This window comes from Cetorhinus maximus, chromosome 9, assembly GCF_964194155.1.
Source record: "Cetorhinus maximus chromosome 9, sCetMax3.hap1.1, whole genome shotgun sequence".
Lineage (NCBI taxonomy): Eukaryota > Metazoa > Chordata > Chondrichthyes > Lamniformes > Cetorhinidae > Cetorhinus > Cetorhinus maximus.
The window spans coordinates 97,140,915-97,163,118 of record NC_135887.1 but is presented as its reverse complement, the minus strand read 5'-3'; positions in this window follow the sequence as shown (position 1 = coordinate 97,163,118).

Below are 22,204 nucleotides of genomic sequence, written 5' to 3'. Positions count from 1 at the left end.
ACCAGCATTATCTTCCGTAGGGTTTCTGGTTTCATTGACATGTGCCTAGCAAAGGTGATGGAAAAGTCTGTTGCATCACACAGGATCACTGGTTTTCTCAACATGTTCCAAGCTTTTGATTGAATGTACACATATTCCATTGGAAAAGTGTTAAATCTCTGATGATCAACAATATTCTTTACAAAATTTGGACAGCTTTAGAACACCTAGATCTATGTTAGACCATGTGACAAGTATGAATCCAGCAGGCCTTCTAACTTGACCACTTTGCCCATCCCTCCCCCCCAAAAAAGCATGTAATTAATTAATAGACAGTTATAGAACAACATCATACTCTTTCCTAAAGTGCAGAGTGGCATGATCTGGAGGATGAAGAGTATTACGGTATTACTGAGAGGTTGCATCCAAAAGTAATCAGATTTTAGTCTTTGGTGAATACCATTTTTAGATATTTATAGAGTACTTATATAATTGTAGTCCATGCAGGAGCAGATGCTTAGGCATGAAAAAGTATTAATTTTAAAAAAGCTGGGCCCACTTACCACTGAGTGTTATTTAATCTCCGCTGGCCTCCGCTCTATCACTAACCTTCTCCTTTGTTCTGCCAGCCCCCATTCTCTTCTGCTGGCTTACATTTACATCTCTCTTCAGTTCTGAAGAAAGGTCTTCGACCTGAAACATTGGGCAGAATCATCCCAGCTTTGCACTAAGTGTTGGAGCATGTGGGAAAAATGAAGTTTTACCTGCCAGCTGCAATACCATCTTTTCACGCCATATCGTCCCAAACCCGCTGTATTAATTATACATTCCCGGGAAACGCGCCATTTTGATGGCGGGTGGGCTCCAATTCACCTGCAACACTGTCACCTCGCGGCTTCATCACGCCAGGCACCACATTTAAAGTACAGCCGTGCTCAGTGCTTCCAGTCCAGGACTGCAGCAAAGAAGACATGGCCCTGAAAGGCAAGAAGACTGCAGCCCTCGAGCGCCTTTTGGACACCGTGGAGGCTCGCTGTGATGTCCTCTGCACCCACTCTAGTCGCAGGAGGGGCAGCAACATTACCACTCCGCTTGGTAGGCAATGGCAGTGGCGATAGTGCCAATGCCGTACAGGAGAGGTGAGCCATCCAATGCAGATAAAGGATGAATGATCTCATCCATGCAGCCAGGGTATGGCAACCATCTCATCACTCTAACCTCATGCACTCAAGCCCATCACACACTCACTGTCATCTCGCTCACTGCCAGCTCAAGGGGCAGCACCACTCATTCTCACACAAATACCCTCGCATGTCCACCTGGCCTCATCTCCTCTGGAGACTGCCTCCTCAGCCCTCATCCTCCTGAGGCCACTTGCACAGATCAATATGTGCCCCGCCCACACACCCTGGGATACTCTCCTTCCCCAGTACAGCTCTCGCCCTGCAGCCTCTTTCCTTGCCTGAGGCTGCTTCTCCCCCTTCCCCAAGCAAGCCCTAGCCCTGCAGCCGTTGAAAAGCCACCCATATTTGGCTGATCTGGTAGGTAGAGACCTGCTTGTAAGTCCCTCTAAAAGTGATGAGGTGCTGTCTGTGAAGCCTGGCGCTGACCAAAGCAAGATAGGTAAACAAACTTTGAAGTCCCGAGCGAAGTGCAGCCCGCTAAGTGCATGCCTTACATATGCTGTTGTGAAATATGTTGGCGTGTTTTCTTGCAGATGTGGGTGGATGATCCAGAGGGCAGGATGAGTCCGGCGGCTGGCATTATAATGATATGCAGATGTATTACAATGAGGTTCTTTACATCTGATGGCGGGAAACGTGGCCCACCATCAGTGGGCTGAGCAGACAATCGCAAACTGGTTTCACGATATCGTGAAACCGATTTTTGGCCTTCTCGCCATATTGTCCACTCATGCTACTGAACACACCCAATGCCGGCTGTTAACTCAGCTTCCCATCACAGATGCTGCCTGACCTGCTGAGTTTTTCCAGCTTTTTTTTTGTTCTTAAGCCACTGAGATTTGGGCCTGAATTTTTGCGGGGATGGAGAGGGTCTCTGGCTCAACCAAAATGGCGTTGAAGCCCCTAGTCCCATCCCTGAACCCGGCACCCACCACTTTTGCTGGAGGGGGTTGGGGGGGTGGTGGTGTGTGGTTTAGTTTGCACATCCATGGCTCAGAAATAGCTGCACATTTAAAAGTGCAGCTGCCTTCAGTCAAACACGATTTTCATCAGCCAGGTTTCTGAAATGCAACTCATGGGCTTTAAACTCTTCAGGAGAAGGTCTAATCTTACCAGAGTTCTTTGGGAGGTAGGGTACCCTTTTGGACAGGTAAGGGATCTTTTTTAGACAGGTGCAGGCATTGCTTTGGGAGATGTACAATGCCTTTTGGGAGAGGTAACATGCCCTTTGGGAGAGGTCATGTGCACTTTGAGATTGTTGGAAGTAGTTATGAATGTGTGTAACAAGTGGATAAATTCATTGGAACTGTCAAGCTGTCAAGGCATTTGAACTCCATTGGAACTGTCAAGCTGTCAAGGCATTTAAATATTTAAATTTTAAGAAGTCTGCTGTTTTTAAAAAAATCAGTGATTGCTATTTCACTCTGCCTGTTGATTAAAAACCTGAGGGTTATCATTGTAGTTCTTGTACTGCATGACTGATTTCACAACCTATCATTATCACAGAGGGGTATCTCAACTCACAGTTTGATTGACAGCTCCAAGTGGTTATGAAGTTTTTGATGTGGGATTTATAAGGGATTATGTACTTGAATGAAATGTTTGCTTTTATAAGGGATTAAGCATTTGAAGGAATTTAAATATAGTGAATGGGTCTTTATCCATGAGAGTGTTTTTTTTAAATGGTTAAGTCATGAATAGATACTTAGAACATTATTTTATTGCATCTCAGCATGGCTCCTGAGACCTGCCCATGGTGGATACCGGATGAGTTGGCATGGTTGGTATAAGGGAAAAGGGTGGTGGGTGGGGGGGCATGGGTTGACATGAGTTGGCATAGGGCCAATGGGGTGGGTGGGAGGTGTATGTTGGCAAAGGAGCCATGGGGGGCCATGGGCAGTGGATGGGAGGCATAACATGACATGTGTTGTCATGGACAGGGCTTGGGGATATGTGTGGGGGGTTTAGGGCTATGAAGGATGAGGGCTAGAGGGCTGTTTTTTTTGTTTTATTATTTCTTACCGGTCCCAGAACAGCGAGGCTGGCCTTTCACACAGCCTGTGTCCGCACCCAACAGCCCCTGTGGCTGCCCCTGTACTCTTTCTGGGGGTCACAGACCTGACTCCTGTTAACACCCCGCCCACAGAATGAAAACTAGAACACCCAGGGCTCTTCTTCCTGAGTTGCCTAGTTGGGAATTTTCTGACTCAGGAGCGAAAATCTGGGTCTTGATTTGTTTGAAACTATACTGAAAGGATAATTTTTGAAAATAACTGCGGACTAAGCAAAGAACGGAACCATGCAAATAGGTAATATTTGAAAGTCACAATTTCTTTTGTGCCATAAAGATTTTATTGGTAGGTTTGCAAGTGTAGTATTTCAGTGAGGACAGTAGCATAGCGGCAATGGCCCAAATCTTCCGGTCTCTGAGTTGGCAGAAATGCGGAGCAGTCTAGAGCCGGGGGAATTTTCAAGTGGAGTGGCAATCCGATGATTGCTGCTCCTAGCAAGACCCAGGTCAATGTTACCAGGCTAGAGGCCTGTGGACTAATGCTGCAGAGACATGAATTCAAAACCCACTATGTTACCTGGGGGATTTTAAATTCATTCACTAATAAATCTGAAATAAAATGCTACTTTCTTTAATGATGATAATGAATCTACCAGATTGTCAGAAAACACATTTGGTTCACTAATGTCCTTCAAGGGAGGAAATCTGCTGCCCTTACCTGGTGTGGACTACATGCATTCCAGACCCACAGCAATGTGCTTGACTCTTACATGGCCTAGTAAGCCATTCAGATTTAAGGGCAATTAGTGATGGGCAATAAATGCTGGCCTTGCCAGTAATGTTCACATCCCAAAAACGAATTAACGAAAATGACTGCTTACCACCTACAATATTAATTAAACAGTAGCAGAATATCGAAAAGCTTTTGTCACAATATTTAATCTAGAAGATTATTTCCCTTAGGCTTCATTATTTTTCCTTTCACTCAGTCACCGACATATCCTTACTGACATTCCATCATTTTCACATGGTCCATCTCTGACACTTCTCTTCCCTTCCTTGACCTCTCTGTCTCAATTTCTGATGAAATACTGTCCACCAATATCCATTACAAGCCTACCGACTCCCACAGCTACCTCGACTACAGCTCCTCACACCCTGCTTCCTGTAAGGACTCCATCCCATTCTCTCAGTTCCTTCGCCTCCGTCGCATCTGTTCTGATGACACTACCTTCAAAAACAGCTCCTCTGACATGACCTCCTTCTTCCTTAACCGAGGTTTTCCACCACGGTCGTTGACAGGGTCCTCAACCGTGTCCGGCCCATATCCCGCGCATCCGCCCTCATGCCTTCTCCTCATTCCCAGAAACATGATAGGGTCCCCCTTGTCCTCACTTATCACCCCACCAGCCTCCGCATTCAAAGGATCATCCTCCGCCATTTCCGCCAACTCCAGCATGATGCCACCACCAAACACATCCTCCCTTCACCCCCCCGGCGGCATTCCGTAGGGATTGTTCCCTCCGGGACACCCTGGTCCACTCCTCCATCACTCCCTACTCCTCAACCCCCACCTATGGCATCTCCCCATGCCCACGCAGAAGATGCAACACCTGCCCCTTCAATTCCTCTCTCCTCATCATCCAAGGGCCCAAACACTCCTTTCAAGTGAAGCAGCATTTCACTTGCATTTCCCCTAACTTAGTCTACTGCATTCGTTGCTCCCAATGCGGTCTCCTCTACATTGGAGAGACCAAACGCAAACTGGGCGACTGCTTTGCAGAACACCTGCGGTCTGTCCGCAAGAAAGACCCAAACCTCCCTGTCGCTTGCCATTTTAAAACACCACCCTGTTCTCTTGCCCACATGTCTGTCCTTGGCTTGCTGCATTGTTCCAGTGAAGCCCAATGCAAACTGGAGGAACAGCACCTCATCTTCCGACTAGGCACTTTACAGCCTTCCGGGCTGAATATTGAATTCAACAACTTTAGATCTTAAACTCCCACTCCCCCCATCCCCACCCCGTTTCTTCCCCCTCCCCCTTTTTTTTCAATAATTTATATAGATTCTTCTTTTCCCACCTATTTCCATTATTTTTAAATCTAAAACTAAAACTTTGTTAGTCTTTCCACCCCACCCCCACTAGAGCTGTACCTTGAGTATCCTGCCTTCCATTCTTAATTAGCACTTTTCTTAGATAATATCACCACCTTCAACACCTCTTTGATCCTTTTGTCTGTGACATCTTTTGATTATCTTCTCCTATCACTGTTTGCTTATCCCCACAACCACCCCACCCTCAACTTCTCTCTCCCCCCGCCCCCCACCTTAGACCAGCTTATATTTCACCTCTCTCCTAACTATACTTCAGTTCTGCCGAAGGGTCGTGAGGACTCGAAACTTCAACTGATTTCTTCTCCACCGATGCTGCCAGACCTGCTGAGTTTTTCCAGGTAATTCTGTTTTTGTTTTGGATTTCCTGCATCCGCAGTAGCTTTTAGCTTTTTGTTTGTATCCTTACTGAAATTGTTGTTTTGAGATTCTTCCCTTCAACTTGAGGAAAAAGCAGAAATTATATGGCCTCCAGCTTTTCTCCCTCAAGTCCAAGGGGCACTGACATGAGCATGTTTGTCAAACAACTGGTCCAGTCATCAATCACACATCAAGTAGTCCCCACCCTTCTCTGTCAAAACTGCCCACTCCTTCAGGATCGGCCTAGAGAGCAAAAATAACTGTGGCTTCTGTTCTCCATTATCAACCATCTCATTAAACCCCAACACCTTCATTGTCAACAACAAACGTGAGGATATCAAGGATTTATTTGTCACTAATGTTAAGATCATCTGTTCAGCTATCTCACCTGCTTCTCACACCTCCCTGTCCCCTGCCCACCCCCACCTTGCCCACAGAGCTAAAACTCTCCCAGGTTCACCCCTTGCCCCAGCACTGTAATTGCATTGCATTCTTGTTTCCTTTCCATCACTCCTCATGCCCTCCCTGAGCTCATCTTGCCTATAAGATCCATCTAAAATTTATTTTATATTTTTAAGACAGAAAGATTGAGCCTCATTCCAAATAAGTTAGATGTGACAAATAAAGGCAGAAAATCTTGGAAAAAAACTCAGCAGCTTTGGCAGCATCTGTGGAGAGAGAAACAGAGTAAACGTTTGAGTCTGTGTGAAGATCTGTTTTAAATTCAGATTTCCAGCATCTGCAGTATTTTGCTTTTATTATAGATGTGACAAATCATAATCTTGAGACAAATGTAGGTTTCCTCATTCAATTCAGAAAAGAAAAATGTTGTGAGAGCCATTCTAATTGGTAGATGGCTCTCAGGCAGCATGCTCAGTTTGTATGTGTTATAATAGGGATCATCACTTTGTCCATTCAGCCTCTGCAGTTTGTTCAACTCATTTTTGATAAGTGTCTATTGTTGACCATTATTGTACTGTGCTCTATTTAGATGTATCAGTTCCTTGGCTCTTTCCACCAGAGGCCTATCCCCACATTCCAGGACACCCTTTTTGCATGTTTTTGTTGGGCTTTAAAAGACAGATTTCCAATTCTGGAACATTCCAGCTGTTAATTCCACTGCACTTTCTCTCATGTCCCAAGAACAGCCTCCAATTTGTGCATCTGTTCACCTATTTCTGGAGAGCTGTTGCTGTTTTCATTGTCTCTATAAATAACACAGAAAGCAAAACAAGCTAGCTGACCCCACTAGCGCATTTGAGATCTTCACAGACTTTCTCGGGCAAGAGTAATGGAAAACCACAGAGATGCAAACAAATTTAGACTCCAAGAGGAGCAGTGGTAATCTAAGTAATGCCCTGGTCCCAAGGTGGTTTATAGCTAGAATAATATATTTTGTTGGTGTCAGCAGACCGAGTACATTTCACAGTCATTAAGGTGGTGGACAATTGTGTGGAGAATTAGATATTTTTCCAAAATTTGCAATTGGCTTCAGCATCCAATATTTCTGCGTCAAGTATGGCATAGGTCTGATGTGGAGTAATGCTTCCCTAACAAAAGGCTTTAACTTGAATCTTAGGAGACAGCATGAGTGTACACCCTTTTATCCCCAAACTATTTTCACGGACTCTCTAAATGAGATTTTAATTTAGTGACACTTTTGTGACCATTAAACCTGGACTGAGACATCCAAATTAATATCACATGGGACCCACACTTGCCCTGGAATGAATTTTCTTTTTGTTTTACATTGATGCAAAGTGGACAGCTCAAGCAGCAGAAACAGAATGCAAGTGAGATGATAGCATCAGTAACAAACTTCAGAACCATTATTTTAAGTATTGTAGAGGAAAGAGGTAACTGAAAGAGGTCACTGTTTAAAAATAAGGGGTTGCCCATTTAAGGCAGAGATGAGGCAAAATTTTTCCTCTCAGAGGGTTGTGAGTCTTTGGAACTCTCTTCCTCAAAAGGCTTAAGGCTGGCGGGCAGGCCAGGAGCCCCAGCGGGCTCCAGATTATTCATGAAACTTCAGCCACTAGCGGGATGAAGTTTCATGTCCGTTTTTTAAACATTTAATAAATTTTATGTGTTTATTATTAACATGTCCCATCTCGTGTGATATTGTTAATAATTTCATTATTTATCTATTCTTAGACTTTACTTACCTGTCACGAATCTCCCTGAGACAGCACTTAGTCTCAGGGAGCAGTGCGCTCTTTCGTTCGCATGCGCAAAAGAGCGTACTTTGACAGATGGGGAATCCCTCCCCCCGGAACAGGAAGTGCATAGCCCTGTGAGGGGATGATAAGCCTGGATTGACAGGGCAGGCATTGGGCAAACAGAGGGTGGCAGAATATCTTCGAGGGACCGTTCAATGGGTATAGGGTGCCTGACCACAAGCACACCCCCCAACTCAGGCCAGCCACGCAGCCTGCCATAGGTAAAATTCCATTGGTGGAGGGGGGGGTGGCCCTTAATTGACCGTTAATTGGCCACTTAATGTCCTCAATTGGCCCAAGGGTGAGCGAACCACCTGACTCCTCTTCTGCTGAGAGCAAAATACCCACAGGGGCAGGTAATTGACAGGCAAAGTGTTGCTGACATGGCACCCAATGTTACGTTCCCCACCAACCCATCCTCTGGTGCAGCACAAAATTATGGCCATTGTAAACAGTGGAATGGGGGTGAGGCAAACAGAGTGCAGCTGAGGAAACTGATTGAAGACTTGGAGTTTGGTGAGAGGGGGTGAGTTTTAAGTGTTCATTTTATTCTTAAATTTTGCTCTTAAAATCTAACCTAGCCTGTAATTAGCAGTAACTGGAAAGTGCTGTGTAAGCAGGCTAAGTTCTTTCTTTCTGGCAGTTTAGACAGGGTAAACTCACTCTCAGCTGTAGGAGCTGAGTAATTAATTAGCTAACTGGTTGAATGTAGTTACTTTAGTCCTCGTTCAGTTTACTATAAATTCAGGTTTCTTTAGTGCAGCCAAGGCAAATGGTTTGCGGCTGAGGAAACTAAGTGAAGACTTGGAATTAGGTGAAAGGTGGAGTTTGCTGAAGAGGGAGGTAAGGAAGCGTTTGTTCCCTTTTTCTACCTTTCTCGCCCTGTAGGAATTGGTTCTTGCTCTACTACAGGGAAAGGAGCTAGCTGTTTGGTGAGTATGTAGTAAGTGGGTAAGTTCTATTCTATCCCTAAGGTTCAAAATAGTGCACAAATTGGTGGTAAAGTTAATAAAATATATAAGAAAGCAACATAAATAAGTGATTAATATAATTAAGTAATTATTTAAAACACATTAAGGATGGAGGCCAGGTGATGTGTCAAGGTTGCAGCATGTGGGAGCTCCTGGGTAACATTGTGATCCAGGGCAAACACATCTGCAGTAAGTGTTTGCGGCTTGAGGAACTTTGGCTCAGAGTCATTGAGCTGGAGGCTGAGCTGCAGACTCTGCGACACACCAGGGCAGGGGAAAGTTACCTGGATGCTTTGTATCAGCAGTCAGTTTTCTAATTTGGTCAGTCGTCATGGAGAGGAGAGCATGACTGCGCGTGTGGCAGATAAGGGGACCCAGAGAGTAGCGGTGCAGGAGTGTGAGCCTTTGTAATTGTTCAATTGGTTTGAGGTTCTCTCAGCTTGTTTGGATGAGAGCGGGGGCTGCAGGGTGGATTAGTAAACTGACCATAGTACAGGAAGCCATTCAAGTGGGTGGAACAAAAAGGAATGTAATGGTAGTAGGGGACAGTATAGTGAGCGGGATTGACACTGTTCTATGTAGCAAAGAGCGAGAGTCCAGATGGCTGTGTTGCTTGCCTGGTGCCAGGGTTCAGGACAAGTGCGTGGGGCTGGAGAGCAACTTGCAGTGAGAGGGGCAGGACCCTGTTGTCATGTTCATGTAGGTACCAATGACATAGGTGGAATGAGAAAAGGGGTCCTGCATAGAGAGTATGAGGAGTTAAGCACTAAATTGAAAAGCAGAATGTCAAAGGTAATAATCTCTGGATTATTAACTGAGCAGCATGCAAATTGGCACAGGGTACATAAAATTAGAGAGGTGAATACGTGGCTCAAAGATTGGTGTGGGAGAAGTGGGTTCTGGTTTGTGGGCACTGGCACCAGTACTGGGGAAAGTGGGGGCTGTACCTTTGGGATGGTCTATACCTGAACCGTACTGAGACCAGTGTTCTTGCGAATTGCATAAATAGGGAAGTAGAGAGGGGTATAAGCTAAATAGTGGGGGAAAGGGGTTAAATGTGGATAGATGTGGTATGTCAAAGAGTGCAGACAAAGTCAGAGAGGAAAATAGTAATAAGGGAAATGAGGGTTGGAGAATGGCAGGAAGGGACAGAGGGAAATAAACCTAAGAGCACAAAGAATCAAGACTAGATGTCATAAAAATAACAAAAAGACAAAACTAAAGGGTCTGTATCTGAATTTACTTAGCATTCATAACAAAGTAAACAAATTGATAGCACACATTTAAGTAAATAAATATGATCTGATAGCCATTACGGAGATCTGGCTGAAAGATGACAAGGATTGAGCCTGAATATTGAGGGGTATATGACCTTCAGGAAGAATAGGAAGCTAGGTAAAGGTGGAGGGGTAACACTGTTAATCAAGGATGGCAAAGATGCAATAGTTAGAGATGACCTTGGTTCAGGGAATCAGGATGTAGAATTGGTTTGGGTGGAGATGAGGAATAGTAGGGAGAAGAAGTAACTAGTGGCAGTAGTCTACAGGCCCCCTAACAGTAACCAGAATGTAAGACAAAGTATACAAGAAGAAATACTGGGTGCTTGTGATAAAGGGACAGCAATAATCATTGGTGATTTTAATCTACATATAAACTGGAAAAATCAGATTGGCAGTAGTAGCCTGGATGAAGAGTTCATAGTATGCTTTCGAGATAGTTTCTTAGAGCAGCACATTCTGGAACCAACCAGAGAGCAGGTTATATTGGACTTGGTATTGTGCAATGTAAAAGGATTAATTAATGAGCTCAGAGTAAAGGCACCCCTAGGCAGCAACGACCACAATATGATTGAATTTTACATGCAGTTTGAAAGGGAGAAGAATGGGTCTAATCTAGTATTTTAAACTTAAATATGGGCAACTATGTGGGCATGAAAGCTGAGCTAGCTGAAGCGAACTGGGATACTAGGCTAGGGGGATAAACAATAAAGAAGCAGTGGCAGACATTTAAGGGGACATTTCAGAATGCTCAATAAGTATTTTCCTACTATAAAGAAAAATTCTAAAGGGAGGACCCACCATCCGTGGTTAACTAAAGAAGTTAGGGAAAGCATCAAACTCAAGGAAAAAGCATATAATTGCGCAAAGATGAGTGGCAGGTCAGATGATTGGTCAGACTATAAAGAGCAGCAGAGAATGACTAAAATGTTTATCAGGAGATAGAAATTAGAGTAAGAGAAGAAGCTAGCTAGAAATGTAAAAATGGATAGCAAGACTTTCTACATGTATTTAAACAGGATAAGTGTAGGTAAAGTGAGTGTTGGTCCTCCAGAGTGTGAGAATGGGGAGTTAATAATAGATAATAAGGAAATGGCAGATGAAATGAATAAATATTTTGCTTCTGTCTTCACTATAGAGGGGAACCTGTAGACGTACTGTACTTGGATTTCCAGAAAGCATTTGATAAGGTGGCACATCAAAGTGCATGCTGTAAGGGGTAACATATTGGCATGGATAGAAGATTGGCTGGCTGGCAGAAAGCACAGAGTTAGCAGAAAAGGGTTTTTGTCTGGCATGATGTGATCAGTGGAGCCTCGCAGGGATCAGTGCTGGGGTCTCAACTTTTTACAATTTATTTCAATGATTTAGATAAGTTAAGTGAAGGCATGGTAGCTAAATTTACAGATGATACAAAGATAAGTAGGAAAGTAAGTTGTGAAGAAGACTTTTTTTTATTCAATCACGGGATGTGGGTGTCACTGGCTAGGCCAGCATTTATTGCCTATCCCTAATTGCCCTCAAAAAGGTGGAGGTGAGCTGCCTTCTTGAACCGCTGCAGTCCATGTAGTGTAGGTACACCCACAGTGCTCTTAGGGAGGGAGTTCCAGGATTTGGACCCAGTGACAGTGAAGGAATGGTGATATGTTTCCAAGTCAGAATGGTGAGTGGCTTGGAGGGGAACTTCCAGGTGGTGGTTTTCCCATGTGCTTGCTGCCCTTGCCCTTCTAGATGGTAGCAGTCGTGGATTTGGAAGGTGCTGTCAAAGGAGCCTTGGTGAGTTTCTGCCGTGCACCTTGTAGATGCTACTTGCTGCTACCACTGTGCAGTGTGGAGGGAGGGAATGCTTGTGAAACAGGTGCCAATCAAGCGGGCTGCTTTGTCCTGGATGGTGTAAAGCTTCTTAAGTGTTGTTGGTGCTGCACTCATCCAAGCAAGTGGAGCACATTCCATCACACTCCTGACTTGTGCCTTGTGGACAGGCTTTGGGGAGTCAGGAGGTGAGTTACTCATCACAGAATTCCCAGCCTCTGACCTGCTCTTGTAGCCACAGTATTCATATGGCTAGTCCAGTTCAGTTTCTGGTCAATGGTAACAGCCAGGATGTTGATAGTGGGGGATTCAGTGATGGTAATGCCATTGAACGTCAAGGGGCGATGGTTAGATTCTCTCTTGTTGGAGATGGTCATTGCCTGGCACTCGGTGGGCGCGAATGTTACTTGCCACTCATCAACCCAAGCCTGGATATCGCCCAGGCCTTGCTGCATTTGGATATGGACTGCTTCAGTATCTGAGGAGTCGCAAATGGTGCTGAACATTGTGCAATCATCAGCAAATATCCCCATTTCTGACATTATGATGGAAGGAAGGTCACTGATGAAGCAGATGAAGATTGATGGACCGAGGACACTAACCTGAGGAACTCCTGCAGTGATGCCCTGGAACTGAGATGACTGACCTCCAACAACCACAACCATCTTCCTTTGTGCCAGGTATGACTCCAACAAGCAGAGTGTTTTCACCCTGATTCCCATTTACTCTAGTTTTGCTAGGGCTCCTTGATGCCACATTCTGTAAATGCTGTCTTGAAGTCAAGGGCAGTTACTCTCACCTCACCTCTTGAGTTGAACTCTTTTGTCCATGTTTGAACCAAGACTGTGATGAGGTCAGAAGCTGAGTCACCCTGGTGGAACCCAAACTGAGCGTCAATGAGCAGGTTTTTGCTAAGCAAGTGCTGCTTGATGTCACTGTTGATGACCTCTTCCATTACTTTACTGATGATCAAGAGTAGACTGATGGGGCGGTAATTGGCTGGGTTGGATTTGTCCTGCTTCTTGTGTACAGGACATATCTGGGCAATTTTCCACATTTCTGAGTGGATGCCAGTGTTGTAGCTGTACTGGAACAGCATAGTTAGGGGTGTGGTAAGTTCTGGAGCACAAGTCTTCAGTACTATTGCCGGAATATTGTCAGAGCCCATAGCTTTTGCAGTATCCAGTGCCTTCAGCTGTTTCTTGATATCACGTAGAGTGAATTAGATTGGTTGAAGACTGGCATCTGTGGTGCTGGGGACCTCCAGAGGAGCCCAAGATTGATCACCCGCTCAGCACATCTGGCTGTAGCAATGGTTCAGCCTTATTTTTTACACTGATGTGCTGGGCTCCTCCATCATTGAGGATATTTGTGGAGCCTCCTCCTCCAGTGAGTTGTTTAACTGTCCACTACCATTCACGACTGGATGTAGCAGGACTGCAGAGCTTATCTTGTGGTTGTGGAATCGCTTAGCTTTGCCTATCACTTGGTGCTTATGCTGTTTGGCATGCAAATAGTCCTGTGTTGCAGCTTCACCAGATTGATAACCCATTTTTAGGCATGCCTGATGTTGCTCCTGGCATGCCCTCCTGCACTCTTCCTGGAATATAAGGTGTTTGCAGATGGATATAGTTAGTTTGAGTGAGCTGGCAAAAATCTGGCAGATGGAGTATATTGTGGGAAAATGTGAAGTTGTGCACTTTGCACGAAGAACAAAAAAGCGGAGTACCACTTAAACCGAGAACGACTGCAGAATTCCAAGGTGCAAAGTGATCTTGGTGTTCTCATGCATGAGTCACATGCAGATACAGCATGTAATCAAGAAGGCTAAAGGAAAGCTATCCTTTATTAAAAGAGGGATTGAACATAAAAGTTATACAGGGCATTGGTGAGACTGCAACTCGAATACTGTGTGCAATTTTCACAGAATCACAGTGCAGAAGAGGCCCTTCGGCCCATCGAGTCTGCACCGACATGTGAGAAACACCTGACCTACCTACCTAATCCCATTTACCAGCACTTGGCCCATAGCCTTGAATGTTATGACATGCCAAGTGCTCAGCCAGGTACTTTTTAAACGATGTGAGGCAACCCGCCTCTATCACCCTCCCAGACACTGCATTCCAGACCTTCACCACCCTCTGGGTAAAAAAGTTTTTCCCCACATCCCCTGTAAACCTCCTTGAGCTTATGTCCCCTTGTGACTGACCCTTCAACTATGGGGAACAGCTGCTCCCTATCCACCCTGTCCATGCCCCTCATAATCTTGTACACATCAATCAGGTCACCCCTCAGTCTTCTCTGCTTCAACGAAAACAACCCAAGTCTATCTAACCTCTCTTCATAACTTAAATGTTTCATCCCAGGCAATATCCTGGTGAATCTCCTCTGCACCCCCTCCAGTGCAATCACATCCTTCCTATAATGTGGTGACCAGAACTGCACACAGTACTCCAGCTGTGGCCTCACCAAGGTTCTATACAACTCCAACATGACCTCCTTACTTTTGTAATCTATGCCTCGATTGATAAAGGCAAGTGTCCATATGCCTTTTTCACCACCCCACTAACATGCCCCTCCGCCTTCAGAGATCTATGGACACACACGCCAAGGTCCCTTTGTTCCTCAGAACTTCCTAGTGCCATACCGTTCATTGAATACTTCCTTGTCAAATTACTCCTTCCAAAGTGTATCACCTCACACTTTTCAGGGTTAAATTCCATCTGCCACTTATCTGCCCATTTGACCATCCCGTCTATATCTTCCTGTAGCCCAAGACACTCAACCTCACTGTTAACCACCCGGCCAATCTTTGTGTCATCCGCAAACTTACTAATCCTACCCCCCACATAGTCATCTATGTCGTTTATATAAATGATAAATAATAGGGGACCGAGCACAGATCCCTGTGGTACGCCACTGGACACTGGCTTCCAGCCACTAAAGCATCCTTCTGTCATCACCCTCTGCCTCCTACAACTAAGTCAATTTTGAATCCACCTTATCAAATTACCCTGTATCCCATGTGCCTTTGCCTTCTTTATAAGTATCCCATGTGGAATCTTGTCAAAGGCGTTGCTGAAATCCATATAAACTACATCAACTGCACTACCCTCAGCTACACACCTGGTCACCTCTTCAAAAAATTCAATCAAATTTGTTAGGCATGACCTCCCTCTGACAAAGCCATGGTGACTATCCCTGATCAAACCTTGCCTCTCCAAGTGGAGATACTCTCCTTCAGAAATTTCTCCAATAGTTTCCCTACCACTGACGTGAGACTCACTGGCCTGTAGTTCTCTGGCTTATCGCTACAACCCTTCTTAAATAGCGGAACCACATTAGCTGTTCTCCAGTCCTCTAGCACCTCCCCCGTGGCCAGAGAGGAATTAAAAATTTGGGACAGAGCCCCTGCGATCTCCTCCCTTGCCTCCCTCAGCAGTCTGGGACACAAATTATCCGGATCTGGAGATTTGTCCACTTTTAAGCATGCCAACACCTCCAATACCTTGTCATTCCTTATATCAGTTTGTTTAAGAACCTTGCTGTCTCTCTCCCCGAGTTTGATACCTTCATCCTCTCAGGTGAAGGCAGATGTGAAGTATTCATTCAACACTCTAGCGAGGTCCTCTGGCTCCACCCATAGATTTCCCCCTTGGTCCCTTGTGAGCCCTACTCTTTCCCTGGTTATCCTCTTCCCATTGATATACTTATAGAATATCTTGGGGATTTTCCTTACTTTTACCAGCCAGAGCTTTCTCATATCCCCTCTTTGTTCTCCTAATTGCTTTATTAAGCTCCACCCTGCATAGTCTGTACTCCACTAATGCCTCTGCTGATTTGCTTCCCTTGTACCTGCTAAAAGCCTCTCTTTTCCTTCTCATCGTAACCTGAATATCTCTGGTCATCCATGATTCTCTGGGCTTGTTACTCCTTCCTATCACCCTAGAGGGAACATGTTGAGCCTATACCCTCCCCATTTTCTTTTTGAACAGCCCCCCACTGTTCCTCTGTATATTTCCCCACAAGTAACTATTCCCAGTCTACCTTGGCCAGATCCTGCCTGATTTTACTAAAATCCACTCTCCACCAATCCAAAACATTTTTTTGCAACTTGTCGATTTCTTTGTCCATAACAAACTTAAACTGTACCATGTTGTGGTTGCTATCACTAAAATGCTCGCCCACCACCACCTCAGCCACCTGTCCGGCTTCATTCCCCAGAATTAGGTCCAGCAATGCACCGTCCCTTGTTGAACCCTCTACATATTGACCTAAAAATTTTGGTCTGCTGATTTCAGGAAGGATGTAATGCATTGGAGGTGGTTCAAAGGAGGTTTACCAGATTGATACCTGGAATGAGTGGGTTGTCTTATGAGGAAAAGTTGGACAGACTGGGCTTGTTTCCACTGGAGTTTAGAAGAATGAGGGGTGACTTGATTGAAATATATAAGATCCTGAATGGTCTTGACAAGGTGGACATGGAAAGGATGTTTCCTCTTGCGGGTGAGTCCAGAACTAGAGGGCACTGTTTTAATTAGGGGTCGCCCTTGTGGGACAGAGATGAGGAGAAAACTTTCCTGTCAGAGGGTTTTGCGACTTTGGAATTCTCTGCCTTAGTGTTGGAACTCTCTGCCTTAGTGTTGGTCAGGAATAAACAAGCTGCCTTCAAGACAAGCAACTACTGTTAGTTAATTTAAAAAAAAATTATTCACAGGATGTAGGCTTCGCTGGCTGGGCCAACATTATTGCCCACCCCTAGGTGCCCTTGAGAAGGTGGTGGTGAGCTGCCTTTTTGAGCCGCTGCATGTGGTGTAGGTACACCCACAGTGCTGTTAGGAAGGGAGTTCCAGGATTTTGACCCAGTGACAGTGAAGGAACAGCGATATAACTCCAAGTCAGGATGGTGAATGACTTGGAGGGGAACTTGCAGGTGGTGGTGTTCCCATCTATCTGTGCCCTTGTCCTTCTAGATGGTAGTGGTCGTGGGTTTGGAAGGCGCCTTGGTTAAATCTTGCAGTGCATCTTGTAGATGGTAGACACTGCTGCTACTGTGCGTTGGTGGTGGAGGAAGTGAATGTTTGTGGTTGTGGTGCCAATCAAGCGGGTTGCTTTGCCCTGGATGGTGTCCAGCTTCTTGAGTGTTGTGGGAGCTGCACTCATCCAGGCAAGTGGGGAGTATTCCATCACACTCCTGACTTGTACTTAGTAGATGGTGGACAGGCTTTGGGGAGTCAGGAGGTGAGTTACTTATCGCACAATTCCTAGTCTCTGACCTGCTCTTGTAGCCACAGTATTTATATGGCTATTCCAGTTCAGTTTCTGGTCAATGATAACCCCCAGGATGTTGATAGTGGGGGATTCAGTGATGGTAATGCCATTGAACATCAAGGGATGATGGTTGGATTCTTTCTTGTTGGAGATGGTCATTGCCTGGCACTTGTGTGGTGTGAATATTACATGCCACTTGTCAGCCCAAGCCTGGATATTGTCCAGATCTTGCTGCATTTGGACATGGACTGCTTCAATATCTGAAGGGTCGCGAATAGCGCTGAATATTGTGCAATCATCAGTGAACATCCCCACTTCTGACCTTATGAAGGAAGGAAGGTCATTGATGAAGCAGCAGAAGATGGGCCTAGGACACTTCCCTGAGGAACTCCTGCAGTGATGTCCTGGAGCTGAGATGACTGACCTCCAACAACCACAATCATCTTCCTTTGTGCTAGGTATAACTCCAACCAGCAGAGGGTTTTCCCCTCGATTCCCATTGACTCCAGTTTTGCCAGGGCTCCTTGATGCCACACTCGGTCAAGTGCTGCCTTGACGTCAAAGGCAGTCACTCTTACCTTACCTCTGGAGTTTTGCTCTTATGCCCATGTTTGAACCACGGCTGTAAAGAGGTCAGGAGCTGATTGGCCCTGGTGGAACCCAAACTGGGCATCAGTGAGCAGGTTATTGCTATGCAAGTGCCGCTTGATAACACTGTTGATGACCCCTTCCATTACTTTTCTGATGATCGAGAGTAGACTGATGGGGTGGTAATTGGCTGGGTTGGATTTGCCCTGCTTTTTGTGTATAGGACATACCTGGGCAGTTTTCCACATATCCAGGTAGATGTCTTTGCAGATGTCAGTGCCTTCAGACATTTCTTATCACGTGGAGCCAATTGGCTGAAGATTGGCACCTGTGATGCTGGGGACCTCCGGAGGAGGCCGGGATGGATCATCCATTTAGTACTTCTGACTGAAGATTGTTGCAAATGCTTCAGCCTTATCTTTTGCACTGATGTGCTGGGCTCCTCCATCATTGAGGATGGGGATATTTGTGGATCCTCCTCCTCCAGTGAATTGTTTAATTGTCCATCACTATTCACGATTGGATGTGGCAGGACTGCAGAGCTTAGATCTGATCCATTGGTTGTGGGATCGTTTAGCCCAGTCTATCACTTGCTGCTTATGCTGTTTGGCAAGCAAGTAGTCCTGTGTTGTAGCTTCACCAGATTGACACCTCATTTTTAGGTATGCCTGGTGCTGCTCCTGGCATGCTCTCCTGCACTCTTCATTTAACCAGGGTTGATCCGATCTCCTGGCTTGATGGTAATGGTAGAGTGGAGGATGTTCTGAGCCATGAGGTTCCAGATTGTATTCGAGTACAATTCTGATGCTACTGATGGCCCACAGTGCCTCATAAATGCCCAGTCTTGTGTTGCTGGATCTGTTCGAATTTCATACAGTGGTAGTGCCATACAACACAATTGAGGGTATCCTCAATATGAAGATGCGACTTCATCTCCACAATGACTGTGTACGGTGGTCACTCCTACCGATACGGTCATGGACAAATGCTTCTGCAGCAGGCAGATTGGTGAGAATTGGCTCAAGTATGTTTTCCCCTCATGTTGGTTCCCTCACGACCCGCAGCTATGTCACTTAGGACTCAGCCAGCTTGGTCAGTAGTGGTTCTACCGAGCCACTCTTGGTGATGGACATTGAAGTCCCCCACCCAGAGTACATTCTGCGCCCTTGCCACCCTCAGTGCTTCCTCCAAGTGGTGTTCAACATGGAGAAGCACTGATTCATCACTGAGGGAGGACAGTACGTGGTAATCAGCAGGTGGTTTCCTTGCCCATGTTTGATCTGTTGCCATGAAACTTCATGGTGACCAGAGTTGATGTTGAGGACTCCCAGGGCAACTCCCTCCTGACTGGTATACCACTGCGCCCCACCTCTGCTGGGCCTGTCCTGCTGGTACGACAGGGCATGCCCAGGGATGGTGATGGTGGTGTCTGGGACATTATCTGTAAGGTATGATTCCATGAGTATGACTATGTCAAGCTGTTGCTTGACTAGTCTGTGAGACAGCTATCCCAATTTTGGCACTTGCCCCCAGATGTTAGTAAGGAGGACTTTGCAGGGTTGACAGGGCTGCGATTGCCATTTGTCATTTCCAGTGCCTAGGTCAATGCTGAGTGGTCCGCCCGGTTTCATTCCTTTAGACCCAAGGTATTAGTATGGAGGATTGACAGGGCGGGCAGAGGGCAACAGTGGGCAGCAGAATATCTTCGAGGGACTGAACGATGGGTACAGGGTACATGGTTTCCTTGAGACATTGGCTTCATGGCTATCATTAAACTTTTAATTCCAGATTTTTATTGAATTCAAACCCGGATTTGAACCCAGGTCCCCTGGGTCTCTGGGTTACTAGTCCAGTGACAATACCACTACGCCATTGCCTGCCTAATTAGGTAGCTTGTTTGAACTAGTTTCTCTAGCCACCTGTGCTAACTCATCTGTGTAGTATTTAGCTGGTAAAAATAGAGGTGGTTTTGCTAAGCGTACAAAGTGAGCAAGCACAAAGACAGCAGCTGGCCTCTGAGTCTCGTCAGAGTGTGAGCTTGGGAATTTGGTGAGTGAGTGAGGGAATTATTCTTTATTCTTAAATTTAATTGTGTTAAGGAGATTGACTTTCTCTGTCTTGGTCAGCGATAAACAAGCTCCATGCAGGTCAGGCAGCTGCGGTTTGTTAATTAATTAGGTAGCTAGTTTTAACTATTGTACATCCGTGAGGCTGATAGCTACATGGATAGCATGCTTAGGGAGGTGGTCACCCTGTAGGTTAAGAAAGTATAGGCGGAAAGGGAATGGGTGACTGCCAGGCGGTATTGGAAGGCAAAACGGGTAGTGCAGGAGTCTCCTGAGTCCATCTTGCTTATTAATTGATTATGTTTTGAATATTGGTGAGGGTGATGGTTCCTCAGAGGAGTGCAACCAGAGCCAAATCCATGGCACCACAAGTGGCTCAGTTGCACAAGATGGGAGGAAGAAAAGTGGAAGAGCAATAGTGGTAGGGATTCAATTATTAGGGGGACAGACAGGCATTTCAGCTGCTGTAGATGTGATTCCAGGATGGTATGTTGCCTTCCTCGGCCAGGGTTAAGGATGTTACTGATCAGCTGGAGGACATTTTTATGGGGGGAATGAACAGCCAAATGTTTTGGTACCAGTGACATAGGTAGAAAGATGGATGAGGCTCTGAAAACAGGTTTTGGTGAGCTCGGAAAGAAACTAAATAGCAGGACTCTAAAGGCAGTAATCTCAAGAGTACTCCCAGTGCTACATGCTAGTGAGTACAGAAATAGGAAGATAGAGCTAATGAACGCATGGCTGGAGAGATGGTGCAGGAGGGAGGGCTTTAGATTTCTGAGGTATTGGGACCAGTCCTGTGGCAGCTGGGACCTGTATAAGGTGGACAGACATCTAAGCAGGGCTGAGACCAATATCCTCAACAAAGGATTTGCTAGTGCTGTTGGGGAGGGTTTAAACTAGCTTGGCAGGGGGATGGGAACCAAAGAGGGAAATCAGATAGGTCAGAAACAAATCTGGTAATAGTAGGAAGAAAAGTAGTAAGCAAAATTGGAAGGCAGCAGAAACAGCATCAAATAACGTCAAAATACAGAAAAATATTAAAGGCAAAATCAAAGGTACTATGAATGCACACAACATTTGCAACAAGGTAAATGACTTGATACCATAAATAGGAGTAAACAGGTATGATCTAATTGCCATTATGGAGATGTGACTGCAGGGTGACCAAGGCTGGAAACTAAATATTCAAGGGGATTCAACATTTAGGAAGGGTAGGAAAAGGAGGTGGGGTAGTGCTGTTAATAAAGGATGGGACCAGTACATTAGTGAGTGAGGATCTTAGATCAGAACAAGATCTGTTTGGGTGGAGCTAAGAAACAGCAAGGAGCAGCAAACATTGGTGGGGTTTATTTGTAGGTCACTAAACGGTAATGGTAATATAGGGCATGGTATAAATTGAGAAATTACAGTGCATGTAACAAGGGTAATATAGTAATTATGGGGGACTTCAATTTATTTATAGGCTGAGTAAACCAATTAGCACTAATGCTGTGGAGGATGAATTCCTGGGTTGTATAAAATATGGTTTCTGGAACAGTTTGTTCAGGAACCAACCAGGGAATGGGTCATTTAGATCTAGTATTGTGCAATGAGAAAGGGCTAATTAATAACCTCATTGTAAAGGAGTCTTTAGGGAAGAGCGACCATAATATGGTGGAATTTTACATTTAAGTTTAAAAGTGATGTAGTTCAATCTGAAACCATGGCCTTAAATCTAAACAAAGAAACTACAAAGGTATGAGGGACAAGTTGGCTGTGGTAGATTGCGAAACTACATTAAAAGGTATGACAATGGCTCGGCAATGGCTAGCATTTGAAGAATTAATACATGGTCTACAGCAAATTTACATGCCTTAGAGGCAAAAAAACCCAGCAGGAAAAGTGATCCAACTGTGACTAACAGTAGAAGTTAAAGATTGTAGTAGATCAAAGGAAGAAGTTTATAAAGTTGCCAAAAAAGTAGCAAGCCTGAGGATTGGGAGACTTTTAGAATTCAACCAATCAACTGATAAAGAAAGAGTAAATATAATATGAGAGTTAACTAGTGAGAACCATAAAAAAAGCTTGTAAAATCTTCTATAGGTATGTAAAAAGGAAAAGATTAGCAGAGACAAATGTGGGCCCATTACAGGCTGAGACAGGAAAATTTATAATGGGGAATAAGGAAATGACAAAGAAACTAAACAAGTACTTTGTGTCTGTCTTCACAGAGGAAGATACAAAAAATTTCCCAGAAATACTAGAGGACAAAGGGACCAGCAGGAATGATGAACTGAAAGAAATAACTGTTAGTAAAATAGTAGTACTGGAGAAATTAATGGAACTGAAAGTTGATATATCTCCTGGACCTG